This window comes from Falco naumanni, chromosome 10 (assembly GCF_017639655.2).
Source record: "Falco naumanni isolate bFalNau1 chromosome 10, bFalNau1.pat, whole genome shotgun sequence".
NCBI classification, from domain to species: domain Eukaryota; kingdom Metazoa; phylum Chordata; class Aves; order Falconiformes; family Falconidae; genus Falco; species Falco naumanni.
In genome coordinates, this window is record NC_054063.1 from 31,125,465 (window position 1) to 31,144,187 (window position 18,723).

General features: G+C 39.8%; 1 protein-coding gene across 8 annotated transcripts in view; it reads left to right on the top strand.

The window, feature by feature from the left end:
* The first annotated feature begins 6,036 nt into the window (after window positions 1–6,036).
* SULF2 (sulfatase 2) overlaps window positions 6,037–18,723 on the top strand; it is a 162,600-nt gene continuing 149,913 nt past the window's right edge. For 3 of the 8 annotated variants that reach the window (XR_005829991.1, XM_040609309.1, XM_040609308.1), the window contains exon 1: window positions 6,038–6,199. The gene's annotated coding sequence lies outside the window, so the exon portion shown is untranslated. Of the gene's footprint in view, window positions 6,200–18,723 lie in introns of all 8 variants that reach the window. The other 5 variants (XM_040609313.1, XM_040609314.1, XM_040609319.1 and 2 more) reach the window with 3 other exon arrangements.

Sequence of the window (18,723 nt, forward strand, 5' to 3'; positions counted from 1 at the left end):
AAATCATCAATCATGAGACCTGTAGCATATTTTATGGAATTATTTGATCTTTCCCATTAAAAATACAATTAAAGCATGTCACTCCTCCATACACATTGCATATGTATGCACAGGCATGATCTATTGGTACAATCACAACTTTCTGACTTCGGTGAAATTGCAAAGCTTCATTAGAAAGGAAGAGACAGAGCGCCCTGGCAGTTTTCAGATCTTTAGGGGGTCATTTATTGTTGTAATAAATTTCATTTTTCCATCTGAATGGTACAGTCTAAACACTGTAATACAGTAATATTGAGGTATTTATTTTACCTTGTTTTATCTTCAGCTGAAATGCTAGCAAGGGAGTGTTTTTCAGCTTGGCGGGCAGCCAGCCATTTCTCAGTAAATAATGTGAACCCTGTCCTGCAGCGCAAAGCTGTACATCTTCTCAAAAATGTTCAGTCCCCTGCTAGAGTCCAAGGAATCTTTGCTTACAAAGTGTGTCTGCATAAGTTTCTACAGCAAGCAACTTGGCAGAGATTTCTAAACTATATAAAGTCCTTTCTCCCTCTGTCTCTTTTTCCCCACTGAAATGACTTCATGTGTTCCTCCTTAAGATGCTTTTCTTCAACATACTGGAGATGGGGGGAAAAAAATTATATTCTATAGTCTAGCTAAGGTGTCTCAGGCTCTGCCTTCCACCCAAACCCCGAAAAAATCTGCTCTGTAATATTTAGTGCCAGATTCACTACTGTTTCAAAGCAGACATACAATATATGCAATTGCTTAGACAGTTCCATTGGCAGGGCTCCATTATAACCATGTATACTTGAAGTACATAATGAGTATACTATGCATTTCAAATTAAGAAATTTGGTTTAGTTACCAGTAGCTGATGTTGTAAACAGGCTCTTTAAAGGGTAACTTTTGGATATATATCATTCAGATCACTCAGGCTACCAGATAAAGGCAGGACCAGTGTTCTTAGACAGAGGCTGTAGAAGGTACAAAGTCAAATGGAGTCCCGTTCTTACCTGAGGTGAAGGCAGTCGGTGCAAGTGAATACATCCAGACAGTTGTATCTTGAACTGGACTGAAAAAGGAAACGTCACATTACAAAGCAATTGTGACTAAAATGAAATCCACTTTAGGTTAAATGTAGAAACCAATACAGTAAGTTTTGCTTTTGCACATGTGGAAAGACAGAAAAGAGAAGTAATTTCTGAGCATATGTGGGTAGCAGAAGGACTTGATGACTGTGATCCTTGTGTCAGCACAGTAACCTGCCTTTATGTGTAACACATCAAAGAGGAAACCTAACTAGTGGGAAGAGATAATGAGGCTTTTTTTTACCTCTGTGTATCATCTGGCACCTCAAGAAAGGAAAAGATTTACAGCCACTGTCAAACGTGTTCCTTGTAGCTACCCAAATGACATGCCTTCAGCAGCTGTCACTCCAGCACTGCCCCTCTGCACGTGTTCACTCACCCGACCTCACAGCACAGTTCAGGCTTTAAAAGCTGTAACAAAGCTCAACTGTTCAGTGGAAGGAGTGCATGCTTCCCCAGAACTGAACACAGAACAAATTAATTAATCAATGTTTGCAAAGCCCTTTGAAACAGAGAAGTGCTCTATAAGCTACAGATTGTTATGGCTGAACACTTCCCTGTTAGCACTGGAGTTATAATCCATTTCCATTAATGTCTTCAGAGTAAGGGGACAGGAAACATGAGATTGCAGTTACCAATTACCACAGTTATCAAAGAACACGCAAAACCTCACAGTTTTGGTAGTTGACTTTACACAGAGACTAATCTTGGAGTCAAATAGACAACAATCTTCTGAAGTTTAGACAGCTGTTTCCTTATGTACTTGTACCTTTTGTTGCTATTGTGGTTTTTTTTCCCCCTTCCCCTAACAGATAGTTGTTTGCCAGCAGAAGGCATGGCCCTGTGGGGTAGCAACATAACATTTCACTTACCATCCACTGGCATTTCAGTGGTTAGCCATGTCCATCCATGTTTTGTTTTCTCAGCAGTGTCAGCACCTAAGTGACATTCCAACAGGTTTCAGTTCTGAGGTTAATTTGTTTAGGTAAATATGCTACACTATCTAAACCTAGGCTAGGTCTTGCGACATTTGAAATAGCACGTTCATTTCCATAAAAGTTCCTGAGTCATGACTGGCATGTAACCAAAAATAAAACCCAGCTTTTGACAGTTTATAATAAGTGGCAACATTCCCACAAATCTGCTTTGTCTTTATAACAAAGCAAGTTCCTTATGACTAAGGATCTAAGGTATGTTTCTGATTAGTTTATTCAATCCTGAGGTTTTTTTTCCACTGGGAACTTAACATATTTCACATGGAGGAAAAAAAAAATAATTTAAAATTCAAACTTTGTCTTTGCAATCACATGCTGAGTTCCACTCTCATGTGTTTGGCTGGTCCACTTCAGAGAGCAGCCTGCTGCAAAATCTGGAACTAAACCAGTGGCCTAAGTTTGCACTATTTGAATCTTAGGGTTTGTTTTTGCATTCATGCTAGTATTTAATTACTGATGCTATTAATGTAACTTGATATACTTTTATTTGGAAAAGGGCAGTTGGCAAGCACAATCAGATGTGTTGGATTGATTAAGGTTAATGGATCTTCTAAGACGTTAGGGATTTAAAAAATTTGATTATTGCAGCTAATGCATATCAATATTTTTAACTCTACTGAAAACATCACCCTAATAGATTATATTTCGCTCAACTTTGCATAAAGAAAAGATGTGGGAAGAAAGCTACAGGGTAACTATATATGCAACATGCACACACAATCTCTTGTTGGAAGTGACTTGAAAGCACCCACTAAAACAAAAATTCTTAGTGCAAACACATAGTGTGGGAATGGTAAGAGATGTTTTCTGAGCTTACTGTGGTGATGAACACCTGCTGCATATGGAAACCACACCAAAATAGTTTTTTAATAGTTTTCATAGAGGTACCAGACCCTAGTCTCACTGAACTCTCATAATTAGGCACTGCAATCATTTTTCACGAGGAAAACATAAAGCTTTTCAAGGATACAGTGCTCTTTACCACGAACGCTGTGGAAAACTGTCCATTCTCCCTGTCTTTGGTCTCCTGAACTGTAATTGCTTGCAGCTTTACCTCTGCACACACTGTTAATGCACTGCTTGACCAAATATAAAACCAGGCTTATTCACTAAAAGACATACACACAGGATCTTTGATGATTTTAAGATGTTTGCTATGATATTTGACAAAAAAAGGCTACCTAGTTTTCAAACCTTGTTTTAAGCACTAAAGATTGCCAAGTATACACTGCTTAGAATGAAGTAGGAGAAAGCACTGTTAATGGATAATGGTTGCATGCCTATATTCAAAGATGTTATTTACTAGTTCATTTGTTATAGGTAAATAAATTCATCAAATATTATTACTAATAAAGTGCACATCTTCAAATATGACTATCCCAGTTCTCACAGATGAAAGAATGATTTGCAGGCAAGTTCAACACCTACCAAGATAGCAGCAAGTAAAAACACAGAAGAAAACCCCTGAACTGATGGCATGTTGCAGGCTGATTTGAATCTTGCCCTAATCACACCCATGACATGCATGATACTGATGATGTATACATGCAGAATTTGTTATATTTTTAATCTATAGGAATAAGTAATAAAAACTGTAATGAGCCAGAGGAAAGAACACAGATTTTTTTTAAAGTTAGGCAACTGCCTTTGCAGTAGTTGTTTTGCTTGTGAAATGAAAGACTTCATAAAGAAACATTATTTTGATACTTAAGGCATAGTTTTTTTATATTTAGAAAGTGTTTATTACAGCAGTGGACTAACACACCACTTACCTGCATATGCTTTTGGATTCTGTCAAGATTTCTTGAACAACTGAACAAGTAATCTGCATTTTCACTGTTTCAGAAGCCAGTTGTTGGCCTATGGATTATTGCATTTCCAGCCATCCTTTGTTTGACTTCTATAGATGATGGCGTGCAAAGCAATCAAGTGAAGAATCATCTTTTTATGCATGTATTTGGTACCTAGGACAATTAGTTTAAGATGTTAGATGGAATTTCTATGTAATAATAAAATCCACAACAACAACATTCTTAGAGTAGTAAGACAAAAACTTGTAGTAACGTTGGAAACAATATCTCACAAAATTATTACGATGAGCCTTGATTAGAATATATATGGGAATAACTTAGGCTTGAGAATAGCTTTATAAGATTAATGGAAGATTCACTAGCTAATTCGTCATTCTAGTAATTATGACTATATAGAAACCAGTCCTTAAAAATATCTTGTAATGACAAATTATCCCTTCAGATTTATAGGCATTCCACATGCACACATGAGGGCAAGATTTCATCCATCTGGAGTCTCATAAGAAAAATCCAAATCATTTAATTTTGAGCATTTTTGAGACTCTTGTAATAATAAGATAAATCTCAGCTGTGTTGAGATCCTTTAATGCAAAGATAAAGCCTTCCTTCTGGGTAAGAAATGTATCTTGTCTTTGTAAGTGTCTACTTGGAGAGACACGTACCATTTACAAGCCATTTTATAACAGCATTGGTATGGGATACAGGTGGTAGACTTTATTCCCAGAAATCATGAGTTTTTATAATTAAAGGACCTATGATTAATTTAATTACAAGGCTATCCAGCTAAGGATAACCTACATGTCAATGAGAAAAGATAATCTTAATATTTGCAAAATAATAGGACTCAAATCCTGCAACTCATATCCATACTCTGGTTTTAAATGCAAAATTTAATGATGCTGCTCTGGTGAGAAATAAGAATCTGACAGTTTCCAAAAATGACAAAAATTCATCTGTGTTAACACATACAATAAATGTACTTTTTTTTTTCTCTACACAGCATGCATCTCAAGACTGCTTTGTTAACTTTAAGTAGTTGAAAGTTGAAAAAACATTTGCATCATTTTCTTGACACATCTTCATCAAAATATTACCCTGGCACATGTTGGAATAAAGTTAGCATCTTGTTCCCTGGATTTTCTGTGGAGAGTCAGCAGAAAATGTAGGGACCTGATTAAAAGGCATGATCAGGAAGGTCTGTACCAAGAAAATTATTAATATAAAAAGAGAAGTAAAACAGGAACTACGTTCTGTTTTCGGGAGCTTTTACACATGCACCAAACATCTGAACTACTTATACCCTGGCATGGCGACAGGGACCCCGCGCATAGACTCTCCTCGTGTTTGTGGGAAAACCTTCAAATTAGGAATATGGAAGGCTAAAACTCAAAACCATTAAAGAGCGGAAGAGACTTTTTTAGCACAGCTTCTCCACAGGAGATGTCTAAGAAGTCTGAACACAGACAGATTTTAGCCCGGTTGATGCCCACTGAAGCAGGATGAAGCACATTTCTCCGTGCAATACCACCCCCGGCCTCCTGACACCCCGTGTGGAGAAGCCCGATTATTAACTGGGAAGTACGTAAGTTTTACCAGGTCAGGACTTTATCCCCACCACCCTGAGGAGGATTAGACCCCCCACGCACTTCTTGTTCCCTAACTGACACCCCCACGCCACCCCAGCACCCCCGCTGCCCACCTGGCGCTCCCAGCGGGGCTGCCCGAGGCGCTGCCCGCCGCCCCCTCGCCGCTCCCCTTCCCTCAGCCCGCGGCGGCGGGACGGCGCGCAGCCGTCAGGGAGGGGCTGAGGGGAGCTGCGCGGGAAGCGGAGGACCGCGCTGAGGTGAGGGGGCGGCCATCCTGAGGTGAGCGGGGGAGGGGAGGCGGCGAGCGGCCGCGGCCCCGGAGGGCAAATTACTCCTCGGGGGGCAAGCCTAAAGCTTTCCCCTGTCTCCTCACCTCCTCGGCGGGGTGCTGGGGCGGGAGCTCCCCGGCGAGGGAGGCGGCAGCGCTTGGAGGAGGCGCCTCGCAACAGATGGTTAAAGCCGGCTGCTGGCCGCGGCCCGCATTGGCCGGCGGCGCGAGCCGGGCGGGAGGAAGGGCGGGCGGGAGCCGGCCCCGCGCAGGGAGGGCGGCCGGAGCTGCGCGGCCCCGCGGCGGGGAGCGGATCGCAGCGCCCCCGCCCCGCCTCGCTCGCTTCCCGCGCGGGCGCTGAGGCGAGCGGCTCGCCGGGCGGCGGTCGCCCCTCAGCCGCTGGTCGCCGGCGGCTCCCGGCCACCTGTGAGTTTTCCACCCGGCGGGTGCTGTAAGTAACGCCGCCTCCGTGCGCAGCCGGGCTGGGGCCGCCGGGAGGGTGCTGGGGGCGGGAGGCCCGGAGGGCTCGGCTCCCCCGGCGGCTGCGGGCGGGCGAGCCGGAGCTGGCGGCTTCCCCTCTGGATTAACCCGTACGGCAGGGAGACGGAGACAGGGAAGGGGCGTGGGGAGGGACTACCCCGGGCGGGAGGCTGAATCAACCTTGGGGAGATTTTTATCACCTGTAAGCGAGGAGAGCCCCGCTCCCAGCCGCCCCCCGCCCCTGCCCTTCCCGCCCCGCCGGTGCAGGCTGCCTGGCGGCGGGGAATCACCGGGCGCTGGGCCTCGGCGCTGCGCGGGGAGGGAGGCGGCAGGTGGGAGCCGAGGTGCGGGGGAAGTGGCTTGCCCAAGGTCATGCAGCGAGGCAGTGGCTGAGCTGGCAAATAACGCGCTGTACCGAAAACTTCTGGTTCCTAGTCCTGTGCTGGGCAGCACCGCAGGGCTGCGGGCACAGACCTGATAAGAGTTGTAGGTAGGTCTCTAATTAGCTTTCCCTTTTTATTTATTTTTTTTCTCTTCTTTAAAGCATTATGTATGGATGTGAAACCGTGCAAAGGTGCAGTGTCCATGTCTTCTCCCTTTGCTTTTTCCAGCCTGCAAACATGTGAATGAATGCATAGATGCGCTTGCTTTTCTGTGACTAATGTTAAGGTCAATAGATTAAAACCAGACGTTGCTGGTAGAAATATGTTTTTCTTCCCTTTCACCGTGGCTATAAGTCATGTCTTTGCTATTAACAGTGAATGTTGTCTTATGGTGTCAGACTATAGTTGTGAAAAGCCCCTTAATTGATTAGGTGTCAGCTGCATTCTAAAATTAATCTGCGCTGCAATAGCTCTTATGCTCAATGCATGAAAGGTGTAAAGTGTAGTGGGCCGTGCTGTAAGAACTTATGCACTGGAGTATAATATGATTAAGAGTTCTCCAAAGGATGCGATTGGAGTAATTGTTCTAGAGCTAGCTATATGCATAACTATTCTCTTCTACCCTCTCTCCTCTCCAAATATAATTTGAATGAGTTTACATGCAGATCCTCTTCCATAGTTTGTCCCTGCTGATGTTCAGTGTTTCTCTTGAGTTTCTCATATGCGGAATAAAACCGATGCATGTAAAGATGTTGCTTTGATTAAACATATGACGAGAGTCCTCAGAGTCAAACCTCTTCATAGAATTTTATTGATCCTTGCATTTTGTCACATGTCCTGCAGCAGTGAAACTTAAAAATTTAAGTGTGCTGCTCAAAAACTAAACTAACTCCGCTGCTGTCTTTCTCAATTTTACTTCAACTGTTCTTCTTGGTTTTGGGGGGTGTGCAGAAATGGAATATGAGAGAAGTTTAGGAAAACACTCAAAATATTAGTGTAAATAGGACAGCTTTATTTTTAATCTGTATTAAAAGTTCAGGTGAACTCTGAACTTTCTTCAGCACAAATAATGGAATTCAAGGCAAGATATTTGGCCATGTGGTTTTCCATCTACAGATGTTTTGTGGTTTGAATGTGGAGAGGCTTGTATGTGTTTGTTTTAATCTCATTTAGAAAATACAGTTTTATTCTCAAAGTATTTAATGAATTTTGTGGGTTTGTTCTGCACTTTGATATTTGCAAGAAAACATTTTTTTTGTGGTTGTGTTTTGGCTATGTAATACTTTTTTGCTGCTTTAGACTCCTTGCAAGGTGTCTTTATTTCAGGTAATTTCTAGCTGAAACTGTTTGCCCTTAAAAAACATCTTGATTAGTTTGGTCTTTCAGTACCAGAGTCTCCATCTTTTCTTCTAAATGGATAGGGAAATGTCTGTAGTTTTTCTACCTAAGTGGCTAATATCTCATCAAGCAAAATGTGGTATTTTGGAATAGATGATGCTTTGCTATGGCTTTGTATGTTTGTTTTTCAAGAAAGTCTATGTATTCCACTGTTGTGACTTCCTTTCAAGCATGTCTGTTATGAGGATCCCAGGTGAGAAGAATTATGGTTGCTCATTTACAAAAAGAAACAGACTTGGTGATATAATATTTGCAAATAGAACTAAGACCCTTCTCTGTTGCAAATGAGAGAGAAGGTGATGGAATACTTCTGCTGTGTGATAGCAGATGTGTGGTTTCGAGATGCTAAACTTAATATCTGATATCTCAAAGAACACAACAACTTGGAAAGGATGTAAATTTTTACTTCATCTTCCTTTCAGAATAGTTTTTAGATGTACTTAATTTGAATTTCCGACAGCTCTAACTTCTTGCTCTGTAGATAGCACAGAAAAATTAAAATATTTCCCGGATAGTTGTACCGCCTCAGAGATGCAGTGTTTTTTTTTTTCTCTCAGTGTTCTTTCCTCTGCCACCTGAAGACGTAGTCTCACTGTGAAGCTCCAAATAGAGTAATAGTAAGGTCAAGAACTGCTACAAACCTCAGAATTTTGGTTAAAGATGTTGGTGAGATCATACTTCTGTGAAGAATTCTCCATGCCTTTGCCAATTTCCATGAAGAGTAGATAAAGACCTGCTTTTCAAATTGTCCCTTGCAGTATCATTGACAGAACACATTCTCATTTTTGTCAGTATGCTGGGCCAGTTTCTCTGGCTGGAGTTTACACTTCTTGGAGAATGGGATATAGGCCTACATTTCCAATATAAAAATGGATGTTCAGTTCTGCTCATGTTTTTGAGAATATATTGGGTTCTTTGCAGTAGAAACCATGATTTAACTTGAAACCTGAAAATCTGTAATGAGTGGGGTTTATTTTGTTTGGGGATATTTTTTTGTTTACTTTATGTCATGTCCAGTCCCCCCTCCCCACTTTCCATTAGTCTTAGTCTCTTCTAGATTTGGATTTTTGTTGAACTTTTGGAAATCATCTGAATTTCTCAATACAGTTTGTTGCTGATTAACTGGCTCTCCTCTGCTTGTCCCCACCACCCCACCCCTTGCCCAAATAATGAGAAATTCTGGAATGGTAATGTAAGTTTGACATGGGAAGATTTCAACTAATTGGTGGTTGAGCTCTGTAGGAGGAGAAAAGATGTGCAATGTTGGTCAATTCCATAAAAATGTTAACTTCAGGCTTCCCTCAAGACCAGATGTAACTATGCCTTTCTATGAATACAGATGTTGGAAGCGTAAAGGTCTTCAGCAAGAAGTAGCATCCAAGGAAGTGTTGCGTCTGAGGCAGTAAGAGCGTCTCAGTAAACTGAAAATTTTATCTTCCCTCTTGTAAGGAGTTCTACGGAGTTCTAGTGTTCTTGTAACGTATGAAATGTATGCTAGTATTGTGCGGCTGCCCTGGGATCCCTTATGCACAGATTTATGTGATCTTTGCGTGTTGGTGTCTACAATGGTCTGTACTACCGTTCAATGCAAACTTCTATTTTCTGGACTAGGATAGCTGTGTATACACTTGGGTAAGGCTTTTCTTCTCCACCCCTCTGCTGCCCTCCCTACCTCCCCCCCCCCCCCCCCCCCGCGTTTTTGTTTTTTTTTTTAATGCAACAGTTCAACAATTTAATCTAGACTCACCTCTGTGTCTCGCTGTGTATGTATATATGTATACACGCATATGTAAAAAATACAGGGGGGTGTACCTGTGTTCTTATTTTCCAAATCCTGGTGAGCAGAATTTTAATTAAAGTGTTTGAAATAATGTTGTCTTTCTGCAGTTTGGCTGTGGTAGGAAATTTGTTTTGGTGCTCAGAATAGAATGATGCTAAAGAAAATTAACTAGTGTGAAAGATCCAACAAGACAATCTAGGAGACTTTGTTCAGGTGAAACTGGCTGTAAAGCTGAATGAGAATGATAAAGCAGGTATACTATTTAGTTTTACAACACCCCATTTCATGCTTGGAACCTTTATAACACAGATACAGTTACTACATCAAATGTTTTTACTACCTAAGCTTATGCACAATGAACTGAAGTAATTAAATGATTATTTGATGATCAAGAAATATATACAGTGGTACACTGACATCTGTAACCTGGTCTTGATATATAGCAGTAATATTCCCCCCCCCCCTTTGAACAATGTAGAAGTTTTTTATGTAGTTGATATCTGTAGTAAACTTATTCTTGACTTTGGTTTTTAGTTTTGTATTTCTGTCTATATATTCTAGCATTGGTTCACCTGCCACAGTAAAATCAGGATAGCAGCTCACAGTTTAGTGAGTTTAAACAGTTTGTGGTGAAAAAAACTTTGTGTAATCACTGGTAAAAAATTAGCCCTATTTATTGGATTGTTGGAAGAGAGTGTCAAAATAAAATGCATCTGTTAGGCTGCAGACTTGTCTCTAATCTGCATATGGTATTCTAAAACAAAGGTAATAACTTTATGATGACGGGGAAACAACTGTAAATACCAATATTTTGCGAAAAATAACATAAATATTGAATGAATTCTCATTGCTCCAGAAAGATGTGTACCATTTAGAAGATCAGCACCTTATTTCAAGTTCCTAAAAAGAAAGCAATTGAATTGTCTGCCTTATTTGAAGATCCTTAGACAGGCAGCAGTAATTATGAAAGGCTGAAATTACTGTTCCTTGAGGTAGGAAGTACTGTGAATACTGGTTCTGCTGTGATCTGACTGTTCTGGCCATCTCCGAGTTATTGACTATGACTATACTCAGTTTAATAGGTGGATTCAGTGTATTTAAGAACTTGTGTTTTCTAGTAATATTTGGGAAAGGAACAGGGCAGATCTTAAAGATGCTGAGACATGTCAGAAGCTGATGTTCACAATCTGGAAACTGAATAAGGAATACTTGTAGGTTTTTCGTGTCTGTAAGCCCTCATCAATTGACCGGTTACATAGATTTTTCTTAGATTTATTTACAGATTTAATATTTCTCTTCTGGATTCTGTCTTCTCTGTGGTTGAAGTGTTAAGTTATTTATGTGTTCTTCTTTGCAATGTTATAATACGTGTTACTCCAGTTAACGCCATTCAGTGGAGGGGAAGAACACAGGTCAAAAAGACAGAAGTGTGTTTTAGGGTGAGTCTTTTGTCATTTTGTTTTTATGGCTTTAATATAAGAATCCTAAACCAACACATTTTACTTCTGTGACACTGAAAGGAGCAAGAGTATGCAGTCTTGGAAATTGTAGCTTGATTCTAAGGAGGGTTGAAGTATTGAAACCATAAAGCTCAGTGCACACCTAGGAACTGAAGTTCTGATTTCTCCCACACCAAATAATTTGTAGGACTCTTAAGATGATAGGTTTTAACATCAGCTATCTTCACAAGACTTTATCATACAGCTTCCCTTTTTTCTAGTGCTCCCTTTTTGTCTTGGTTAAAAGTAATAACAAGTTTATGTTGCACTGTTATTATAATGTTGATTTTCAGCTCAAGTGTGATGTTATCTTGAGCCAGAAGTAGTGAGGAACTGTGTGGATCTTCTTTTTAAATGTAATGACAAGATCCTGTCATCTGAATTTAAGTTTATGGGTAGTGAACAAGGTAGTATTAAATGTCCATACCTGTCTTGCCTGGTAATTGTAAGGAAAAAAAAAATAATCTTCATGCTCATCTAGTAAGTCATATAACCGCAACCCCCAGTGACTTTGTAGAGGACTGCTGTGAGGAGTATGAATGGTCATCTTTGGTTTTCTCCTAGTAGTGTTTAAATGAACATTTCAATACATGGTTGTGTATAGCATCCTCTTTCTTCCTTTTTTATGTCATCTGGGGAATAAATCTCTTTAACCCTAAAACCACTTCTGATGAATCTCATAACACCTAGTTTACTTTAATGAACTTGATCCAGGAAATAATATTACTGTATTGGGGAAAAACTACATACTGGTTGGTATAAAAAAGTAAAACTTAAAAATGGATATAATTTGAAAACTTAAGGCTTTGGTTTTGCTCCAGGTTTTTTTTTTGCCTAAGTTGTCTTAGGGACCTGAGGAAATATCTTAGTTACTTGAGAAAGTTGGGATTTTATGTATGTATGAAGCAAATTGAGAGCTTCTTAAGGTGCAGACTGGTTCTAGATTGTGCTCTGTCAGGAACATTACTCTTTCATTATGCTGGGATATGAATTTATTTTAATACTGTAAACTTCCAAATCTCTCAGTGCAAAGCATGTGATACGCGCCTTGAGTGTCAGTTGTTGGGAATATGAGTGTTTCTAGACATTCATTTCTTTGAGAGAGATAAAGATCTATCTCAGAGGAAGGTGCGTGGTAAGAAGACTAGTACAAAAGTAGATGGGTTACCAAATGGACTTGCTTGCTTTGCAGTTCCCTTCCCCCACCCTTATTTTTGGATACATTCCACGCAGAATTGGGTTTGTGTGTTATTAATTCTGTTTAAAATAATTCACCTTGTGAGTCTTCATAAAGTTTTATTTTCTCTTATGTTCTAGTACCAGTAGCATTTGAAGGACCTTCTGAAGAATCTAGTTTCTTTACATCATCCTTTCTTTGTCAAAGGAAGTGTGTAGAAGACTTCAGTGGCTTAGAGGAAAAATTACATGGTTCTGCTCTTAGAAAGCTTTTTTCATAGATCATATGTGTGGAGGCAAATTACTTTACAAAATGTAACTCAGTTCTGCATACAGAAGGCTGAAAACAGAAAACAACACTGAAGTGTGTCTTCTGCTATCTAATTCATTGGATAGCTCTTTGGTCTTGCTGTACGTCTAGAAATACTATGATGCAATGATTTCTGTGATCTGCTTGGACTCTTTTCTGACTGCTCCAAATCCTAGCACACCGATAAAAGGGGAGGCAGCTGTGACAGTGTAGATAAGTAAGTTTCAATTAGTGCCTCTAAATCTCTATCAAATGATCTGTCTTTAGTCACACTTGTCTGGTAGTCTAACTACAGAATCAAAGCAATCTTTAAAAATTTTATTGAATTTCCTTGTGTGTGATATTTGCATGGGTTATCTTCTCGGTGCCGTCTGCTGGAGCACAGACTTGCAATCAGTAGAGCTTAGCTATGATACAAGACCCTGTAGGTTCTGTGGCTGTTCACAGTGTGATATTAATGGCGTTAAATTAGCAGCATCAGCGATATTAACTAATTTCCTCATTCAGACGGTGACATTTGTTTGGTAAAAGGATCATTAAACATATGCAAACATCCAATGTGCAGTAAAAGGTCTTTGGGCCCTGACAAATGATAAATGAGAAAATTACAGGTTGTAGGAAAATGTAAATATTCTTTGGAAATCTGTCCTCTGGCAAGACAAACGTGTTCCACTCTAAGCAACGAAGGATTCATTATATTCTTTTCACATCCATAAAGAGTGCTGGATACTTAATGCATATCTTGATGTCTCTTCCTTTCTTCTAGGTGCTGCTGTTGAATTAGGATTTGTCCTGGTTTTGTTAAGCAAGTAATCCAGCTGTGCACTGTAGAAAAGTGCTGTAGCCTCAATTAACTCCTCCTATAATTTTCTGGATAATTTTGAGTCTGTCTTACATTTTTCTTACTAACAGCTTTTGTTCACTTCTTTTAAATCTGCTGTTACGCAAGAGGTTTAAGTAGGGGCTCACATATAAAGTCCCTTTCCATCAGATGACTACATGTAATGCAGACTTGCATGTCAACTGATGAATGCATTTACCATGGCTTCAAGGAAGGGCTTCATCTAGTTTCAGATGATCCTTGTGACTTTCTTACTCTTGCTGTCTGTAGCTGTATAGGGATTTGTAGTGTCAGGTTAGAGTACTAATTAACATTGCCAGCTTCAGAACATAAAAGCTTCACAATATGATGCATTTGCAGTAGCTTATTACCTAGTGCAATTCATGAGTAAATTTTCTAGCTTCTGCACCAGTGTTCTAAAGTGTGATTGAGTACTGTACTTCAGCCATTGCTGTTTATCTCATTAAAGCTATGGCTGAAGTTGCTGCGCTACCAAACAATAAAACTAATTTGTGAGTTCATCCTGCTTTTATCTTCCAGTATTGCTGCAGTTTGAAAAGAACCAGACAGACTTGATAGTTATTGTCATTTTCAAAATGACAAAAATCGCTTTCAGAGACTTCAAAACTTTTTGCCAATCTTTGCCAGAATGGAGATATTATGAGCAATTAAAATAGCAGTTATATTAAATTTTAAAACCTTTAAAATGGCTAAGGGATTAAATTTTCTATTAGCTAGCAACAATGTCTTTCCTTCCTCTGGAAGCTAGATTTGCAAATAGCAAACATAGGATTATTGAAGAGCTATTAAACAAACCGAAACACACTGCATAACCAGAACTCAATTTTTTTTGTACATTGGATTGATCCATTCCATTGACTAGAATGTCTGATGCCTCTGTCCTTGAATATAGGTTTTTGCTAATTTTTCTAGGATATGATTCCCAAGCTATTAAGGTATGTAATTTGATGCATGTTAAGATAACTAACAGCCAAGCATCATGGGTGCATCTGAGATGTACTATAGTATACCAAACTTTTTAAGTCTGGTTCAGAAACAAGTGTGTTAAGCAAGAAAATGTTCTCCAGCTCAGCAGAACCTTCAAAAAACTGAAGATTGTTTTGAACAAACACTTGCTGAACTGTGGAAAGGGAGAAAAGAGAGTGGGAATAGAGCCTGAATTTGGCAGGTTTTGTGCAGGGAAGTGTCACGTGTGCCACGTGGTACTTTGGAGATGGACAGAGCACCTTGGCACCATTAATGCTTAAAAGCTGAACCTGAAGTGAAAAATTTCCCTCATTTAAGCCTTTGGCTATATTTCTGGAGATTGAGGATCTGCTTTTTATCCCATATTGTGGGGAGCTGTCAAATATCAGCATTTTTTTTCTCTTAAAGATCTATACTGAAAACATAACTCAGGAACTCCTTAGGAAGAGTCTAGAGGAAATGAGTAAAATGATCTATGATGTACAATAATTATGACCCCAGTCAGGCAATACTGAATTAGTCTCCTGGAATTACATGATAAGCCAAACAGAATTCTTTCTTCAGGACCTAAGACTTTGAGAAAGCCTGTGATTTCTCTTCTGTCCTCTTACAAGATACTGTGCTGTCTAATTTGTTTCTAGTGGTCTTGAGCAGGGGGTCCCTATAATGAACTCGCAGTATGTCATAGCCTGCAGTATGAACATGCACTATGTGTTTATATTTGTGGGGTGGACCCTACCGCATTTCAAAGAACAGTAGTAGAGTACCCAGTGAAGTTGTAGACCTTGTAAGAAGTTGAACAGGTTGGGCAGACCTCAGAGAGGGAGAACAGCTCTATATGCCTTTTTTCTCCCATGTAGCAAAGGCATAGGCAGGCTCAACTCCAGCGATCCCTTCTTTTTTGAATCAGCCCTCTGTGATCAGAGTGTACCTGATTGGGTTGCTGAGGCGTAAATATATAATGCTTCTCCTGTTGTTATTTAGAAAATGTAGTTACTTGCTAGAACCCCATATCCCTGTTCTAGTGTTCAACAGAGTTTTTAGCAGTGAATGTTAAGTCTGAAAAGAAATCATTCCCAAGACTTTCTTCATTTATCAGTTACCTGCTTAATAACATTTTTGTACCGAGTTCCCTGTGTAAGTATTGTTTTGAGTCTTTCGATATATTTTAAGTATTTCTGCTCTGTGTTAATAGAACTCCTTCCGTTATGAAAGACATACTTTAGGCTTGTGGGTTTTACCAAATTTAGTTAGCCCTGATTTTTTTTCAATCTTTTTTAAAGTATCACTACCAGGATCAATAAGTTTATACTGTGGGTTCCATTTGAATGTATCTCTGATTGCATGTTCCTGATACTGAGTAGAGACAATGCAGCTATGGTGGCAGAGATGTGTATGACAACCACCTGAGATTAGATTCAACTTCTCTGGTTTATAGCGCTTGTTTATTTTCATAATATCAAGGAAAGTCAGTTTAAAACTAGCTGAGGCCAAAGTCAGCATAGTAATAGTAGTAGTAAGTATGTAAAAGTGGTATTTGTGGGTAATTGGTGAGCAGGAGCATTGTGGTATCTTCAATATTAGTTGTTAAGATGTCTTACAGAAGGTGCACTAGTACTATTCTTACTTTTCAACATATATATAAATATCCATTTTTGTGTAGGATTATAAGTTTTCTTCCTCTGATTTTCCCTGGTATGGTATTAGGGAAAGAGAAGCATCTCTCTGTGTGTGTAGGAAATTACTACAACCTAGAAAGAGAATGGTTGTAATATTTCTTATCTCAGATAAAAAACCTAAACTCTTTGCAGTACTTATACAGAAAAAAATCAAATAGAAGTATGTATATAAAATCTGTAAGTGGAAAACTTTCTGCTATTAATTGCATTGCATGGCGAAAGTATCTTTTTATTCTTTTCTGAATCAACATTAAATCAGCTTGACAACCAGTAAAGTTTTAATGCTCAATAACTTTTCCTTGTGCTAGAACTGTAAGTGTTTCTTTGTCAAGTGTGCTGAATTTTGCTGTTCTCTTTGATCTCAGGGCAAAGGCTTAGGTACCAATATTATCATGTTGATATCTTTACTTTCATTAATCTTCTACATGTGCATTCATTGGACCTGCAATGTTGAGACCGTAGTTGGAGTGTTCAAGGTGATTATCGGGAGCTACTGAAGTTTAGAAACCTATCACCTGCTTGATAGGGCCTGGTCTTAAAAGCCAGTGAGTTTTGTCTGCGTGTGGAGTCTTAAGCAATGTTCCTGTGACAGAACTATTGAGTGAGTAGTGAAAAGGCAGAAGGCATATCTAATTTGTTAGAAGAAAAATTACTGCAGTGGCTAGTTGGGATTTTCCATCATTTTGCTACAGTCATGGTAGCCTCGATTGTTTCTTTCAGCTGTATACAGTGTCCTCTTTGGCTTTTGTTTTCCACCCCACCAACCTTGGTCCTAACACTAGATTGAAAGTAGATTATATGAAAGGATACAAAATGACAGTTTCTGTTTTGCGTCTGTGATCCTTTTTAAGTTACTGTATGCATTTATTTAGTCAAATCTTTTGAGGTATGCTTAACAAATAACAACCCTGAAAGTATTCAGCAATTCATTAGCCATACCAGGATTTTTTCTTATAAATACAGCGTTGCTGTGGAGTTCAGAATATATGGGGCTTTTTACATACCGAGTTCATTAAAACAAATGAAGAAACAAACAAAAAACCCACCACCAATGCTTAACCAAAACAAAGAACCAAACACTTCTGTCCCTTCCAGTAAGTAGCTGAAACAGACACAGTCAGTAAAACATACAAAACAATTTAAAAACAGGATATAACATAGGAAGCAGTGAGGTGAATATTTCAAGTTTATGGGGAGTGATGTGTCATCAACATAAGGAAATACACCGCTATGCTTGCTGAGTTTAACTGTTCATGAATTTCCAACCTAGAAAACTTGGAACAGCTGGCATAGACAAGATAAATAGCAAGAAGGGGTAGATAAATATTTAAGACTTAATATTACTAAATGATTTAATATTTGTCATTGTCCAAAACCCATTCAGAGATTAGTTGATCAACCTGAATTGCAACTCAGTAAGCATTCCTAAGCCACATCTAACACATGATGATAATGCCAGAGAATCTAAACTAAAAATTTTAAAATGTGGGTAGAGTTTCCATTTCTTTTGTGGCTGGCTCTAGATTTAGGATACTGAATGCTGCTGCATTCAGGGTAGACACAAATGTGCATGAGACTTTCCAGAAATGGAACCTCAGGCACCCATACCCTGGCTTGGATGATCTGGTTCTTAGGGTTAGAGTGCTTTAGATTCTTGGCTAAAGGAAACCATAAATGTCTTGGCTGTCCTTGGATGTCAGTCAGTCTTTGTCTACATGCTTTGAAAAGCAGACTACATTTAGGAAATGCAAAAGCTGTGGATTACTGTGTTTCTTGAAGCAAAAAGGAGTGAACAGTGGGTTAGCTAGTTATGTGTCCTTATAGTAAAAGCAGCTAATGTTATCTTGGCCTGCATTATGAGGAGTGGTGCCAGTGGGTGAAAGGATGTGATCCTTCCCCTTTACTCAGCGCTGGTAAGGCTCACTTGAAGTACTGTGTCCATTTCTGTGCTCACCAGTAAAAGAAAGAGATGGACCAACTGGAGAGAGCCCACTGAATGGCCACTAAGATATTTAAGGCTGAGAGAACTGCGACTGTTGGACTTACAGAACAAGGCTTGGGAGGGATCTCTTAGAATTAAATAAATACCTGAAGGGAGGGTATAAAGAAGCCAGAGCTGGGCTCTTCTCAGTGCTGCTCAGTGGCAGCACCAGAGGCTGTGGTCGCACAGACTGAAACACAGGTGCTGTCTGAGCACAAGGGAACACTTTTTAACTGCGATGGGTGACTGAGCACTGGAGCAGACTGCCCAGAGAGGTTGTGGTTTCCATCCGTGAAGGTATTAAAAAGCTAACTGGACATGATCCTGGGAAACTAGCTTGGGGTGGCCCTGCCTGAGCAGGGTTTGGACAAGGTGACCTCCAGAGGACCCTCCCAACCTCAACCATTCTGTGGTTCTGTGACAAACTGCAGACTACTTGCACTTCAGTTGCTATTCACTCG